Source organism: Tachypleus tridentatus, chromosome 9, assembly GCF_004210375.1.
Source record: "Tachypleus tridentatus isolate NWPU-2018 chromosome 9, ASM421037v1, whole genome shotgun sequence".
Classification (NCBI taxonomy): Eukaryota; Metazoa; Arthropoda; class Merostomata; order Xiphosura; family Limulidae; genus Tachypleus; species Tachypleus tridentatus.
The window spans coordinates 16,266,977-16,272,253 of record NC_134833.1 but is presented as its reverse complement, the minus strand read 5'-3'; the positions used below and the strand labels follow the sequence as shown (position 1 = coordinate 16,272,253).

The 5,277-nt window shown below is 37.5% G+C and overlaps 1 pseudogene; it reads right to left on the bottom strand.

Moving 5' to 3' along the window:
• Positions 1-1,312: 1,312 nt before the first annotated feature.
• LOC143224778 (uncharacterized) lies at positions 1,313-4,223 on the bottom strand (annotated as a pseudogene).
• Positions 4,224-5,277: the final 1,054 nt, after the last annotated feature.

Below are 5,277 nucleotides of genomic sequence, written 5' to 3'. Positions count from 1 at the left end.
ATATTTCCAGATAACTTGAACTAATTACACTATTTAATGTCAGTTTTTTATTGTTAAATACGTACACTGCAACTCTTTTGAACAGACAATTTATGTTTTTTATTGTTTTTTTTTTAAAGGGAAGGCAGCTAGTCATCATCACCCACCGCCAACTCTTGGGCTACTCTTTTACCAACGAATAGTGAGATTGACCGAAACATTATAACATCCCACGGATGAAATAGCAAGCATGTTTGATGTGACGGGAATTCGAACCCGCGACTCTCAGATTACGAATCAGCAGCTCAACCAGCTGACCATGCCAGGCCGATAATGGATGTGGTTGTTAAGGCAGCATAAGACAATCCTCTGTAACCATCTCCGGTTTCCTTTGGCGTTTCTGAAAGAGAGTCAGGGTTATGACGTCACCTCCGGTTTCGATGAACATTTTAAAACGCGAGTCCGAGTTAAGATGTTATCCTCTGGTCTTGAAGAGTATTTTTATTTCTTACTTATTATGACTTACTCCGGCTTAGATTACCTTTCTCTGATGCGAATTCGAACTATGACTTCATCTCTAGCCCTAAGGAACATTTCTAATTTCTCCCTATTATGACTCTTTCCAGTATTTCGAGCATTTCCTGCTATAACATTACCTTAAACATTCCCACTATGTCTTGTTGATTTCGGTGGACATTAAACATTACCAGAATCTTTCGAAACGTGAAGGATGAAAGTGGTACGTCTGTGTGTATTCAATGATTGACTTTGTAACCATCTTGGCTCTTCGAACAAATAAGTTACTTTGAGGTAAATGTTTATGTAATAACGCGACAGTTAATGTAGTTTACAAAACTTGGCAATATTGATTTTATGAAGTTTCTGGTTTATGAACTTCGCTTTCAGTTCAAACAGTTGATTAAAACTTGTTTTGTTGTTCAATTATGTTGTTATGCACAGAATATATCCATTCTAGGTAAATCTATTGTATTATAATATTTGTGAACATAAACGTTGTCAACCAGAACACAGTATTTGCGACCAAAACAAGTTTCGTTTTATTTAAAACAAAGCCACACGAAGCTTATCTGGTGTGTTTAACTAAGGGAATCGAACCGCGAATTTTAGCATTTTAGGCCTACAAGCTTACCACTGTCCTCTCCGTGTACTAATAGAAAACCTGTCAAACATACTAAGTATAGTTTCAGATATGTAATGTTTACTTTTCAGTACAAACTGTTACTGATGAGAATTTCGATTGAAATTAGTTTTCAGTTTTATTTGGAACTTAAATGAAATCTTACTTATAAGAAGAACAGACAAAACGGCGTTGTTGTCGTTAAGTAAAAATACTGAAACATTTATTACAAACTTAAAAATGTAACCAGGTATGAAAACGGAAACCTACAGAAGTGTACAACGTTTTTTAGGAACCACCAAGTACAATTTAATATGGATAGATAAGTGCATGGCGGGAAAATATACACAATTTATTTTAACGTGCCATTCGAAAACAAGCACTCAACCTATTATTACGATATTGCACACATGTTAAAAAAAAACTACGTATCTATGCCCACAAGCAAACTTCTACAACTATGTTTGTACAAACCACACACACTATAATAATAATAATATTAACAACAACAGTAATTTCTTGTAATTAAATTTATCATTGGCAATCGACATATTTATAAAAAGGAAACATCACATATGGGTTTTCAAGTAGAAAATATAAAACACCTTTAAAATACCCAAACATTATTTAGAAAGAATACTTAAATATAGTATAACTCTCTTAACGTGTTTATACTGTACACACAGGGGTAACTCGTACAGAATTGAAATTACTAGATAGTAAGAAAATATACCCGCTACTCAAACTGACGTAACAGGTGATGATAATATGTCGAACATAAAATTCGAACGTGCATTCGGTCAGTACACGCAAGGAATTTGAATTACTACGTACACAGTATTGTACAGCTAAGCCTAGATTATAGGCTGAACTAGAGGTTTTGAAAATTGAACATCTACCTTCTAACCCATCGGTCTCTGTTCGATTATATTGTCTAATATTGTAACGTCGGTTCTTCACACTTGTACCACAATTCAACACTGTTGTTGTCTTACCCTTTGCATAATTATTATTGAAACAATTAAAAGTACAACATTAATATTTAAATTACTGTTAGGTAAAACCTGTCACGCTCGTTGTTTCAATCCGCCATCCGTGTCAGTGGCACTACTTTTCACTGCGTAAACTTTACACTAAAACTGGGTGATTTACTTGTCCTACCAATCTCTGTAGAAAATTAAAATATGCCCCGTAGACTCTCTTGTTTTAAACAACTTAGCACCAAAAAAGAAACGAAAAAAGAAAAGTCAAACGATGATTGCATATTAGTCTTAATTTGTCGTCCAATCACCGTAGGTTATTTAATATTCACAATTTCCATGAGCTAGCAAAATAAAACGTTATATTTTGAATAATTTAACTTTTCCTTTACATAAATCTAAACTAAGAAACAATAACAACAAAAAAAGCTATTCAGTTTATCACTATTTTTTTTTTTCTTACAGAAATTCTCGTGCCAAAGCCATTCTGCGCTCTTCAAAATTACAAGTTTTTCTTCTAAAATGTCTTTGCACTCGTACGGAGGCCACACTTGAAACCCTAAACGAAATCCGCAACCTTCAAACTAAGAATATATCAATGGTTCCATTATCACATCACATACTGATTCAAAGGACGCCAGAAACTGAAATTATTTTCACACTCGTCGTGTTTCTTGTCTACCGACAACTTACTAAGTTGTAAGTGTCAATTCGAAAGATGATTTCTTTAATTAGCCACCAACAAGTGCTGATACTGGTTGGCATAAGACATCCCACCCAGATTGAGGTTGGCAGGGTCCACTCCGAATGTCGATGTAGTGGAATCCCCAGAAGGTAAGTTTAAATTCAAACCTACAGCCGAGTTGCCATTGTTACCAAAAGGCTTATCAAAGAAAGAAAACTTGTTAACTCCTGTCATGTTTGTTGGACTCGCTAATGATTGGCTGTTAATCTTAGTGGAGGCAGATGCGTTAATGTTCGATGACCCGAAAAGTTCATTTGTGTAACCATTCATGTTAACATCGAACACTCCAGAGTGGGCAAACGTGCCTGATGTGGGTGATGGAAATTGCGTCGTATTAGGAGTAAACCGTGACTGTTGAAGAGAGGCCATGAGGAGGAAGTTTGCATCAACTTGTGGATTCGGTGACAAAGATCTTGGCCTCTGGGGGGCGTTGATTCCAACATTTCCTCCTGCAGCAAGAATAGCTGCTGCCAAAGCCGTTTTCTGAGGATGAGTAGGAAATTGTTGTTGTGCCAACTGTTGAACCTGTTGCATCATAACTCGTTGCTTGATTGAACTCCCAAACTCTGTAGGGACAGACGATGAGATTTTTTACTGTTACTTTTAGCTTAGTTGAACCAAACTTGGTCTGAGCAAAAGTGGCTGTGGTAAACGTGAGAGGAGCTGCCGTCTTTGGATGAAACCATTCACAGGGCTATTTGACTTGTAGACAGGAGAGGGTGTGCTGCCATAGGAGCTAACTGCTGCAGTTGAAGTACATTTCAAAGACAGACCCCCTAACTGGGATGCCACACTGTCGATTGGCTTAAAACACTGGGCTTCAGGGTTGAAAGTATGTTCACTGTTCTCTTCAGAGCTATCAGGTTCGCTGTAAAGTCCCTTAACAGTTCCTTTTTCTCCCAGACGATAGGACACCTCTCCAGGGTCGATCCAAATGCTGAGTTCCTTTGGTAAGTTTTCCTGTATGTCCCTTACGTCTACACCACTTTCTAAGGATGCTTCTTCAAACACTGGGTCCAGGGGAAGTGTTGTCTTCAAGCATCGATAAGCGGATCCTTTCATTGGTTTATCAGGGTACCAGTGTCCCTTGAACTTCTGACGAAGAGCTTTCTCCAGTTCTTCTCAAACTGATTCACTCGTCTTCTTGGCAATTTGTTGTAGAGAAAAGAGATGAGAAAATTTAATGCAACTTGGACTTCGACGTGCATTTTCGGGCCGTTTAGTCGTTTCAATTCCAGTACGATTCCAAAGCTGTCAGTTCTATTACTTGCGTTGCTGTACCTTTATAAGGTTCACCACTCAAGCTTCATTCGATTTCGGAGAGACCCGTTCGAATTGACGTGTGTTTAAGTCGAGACAATTCTGCGAGAGACAAGATAGATAGTGTTTAAATAAGGTTATTTTTTTTATCACATATACAATGTTACTGTTTAAAAGAGCAAGATTAATTTAACGTCATGACATAATGTTATCATCAAACACGTAGGAATACAGTATGAAAAGAATTTGTTCACGAAAACTTCGGTGTGGGAACCTTATTGTGACAACTTTGCAACACACCAGAATACCATCATTTGTGGACAAAGTATATTTTTGTCTCATAAACAAAAGAATAACAACAATCAATAAAAACAAACTTGCTCTGTTATCCATTAAAATACTAGAAAAATACATCTCTGACAGCTATTAGGCGAATAAAAGTCTATTTAAGATCATGTTTCTTTCTAACAAACTGATGGCTCCATCCGGAGTGACACAACGCTGAGGTTCGCATCCCGTCGCGCCAAACATGCTCGCCCTTTTAGCCGTGGGGGGCGTTATAAAGTGACGGTCAATCTCACTATTCGTTGGTAAAGAGTAGCCCAAGAGTTGGCGGTGGGTGGTGATGACTAGCTGACTTCCCTCTAGTCTTACACTGCTAAATTAGGGATGGCTAGCGCAGATAGCCCTCGAGAAGCTTTGTGCGAAATTCAAAAACAAACAAACAGACACAACGCTGAGAACCGAATTTCGATATAACCGTTGTAAAGCACAGCACAATCAAACCAAACTGATGATCAAGGCATTAAAACCTACAACTATAATGCGGCGTTGCGTTATTCGGAGTAACTTGACAATTGTGATTTAATAAACCTTCGTTATAATAGCTAGGGGTGTTCGTAAGACCAACAAAAGCGATCATTATTATTACAGACTTTATTGAAAACGGGTGTGGTCCCCACAAAAAACTTCTTGAGAATGTTAAAACACTTTAAAATAAGGTCGAAATTGTCTCAATAAATAAATACATTAAGAGCGAATTGATTTCTTAATATGCCATCCAATCAGCTTTTAATATAACAGCACCTTCACCAATCAGTGCAGCAGGCTTCAGAACTGTTTAATATATAACACACTCTAGTCTCCAAAGTATGGCACCATTTCAAGATTTCGCT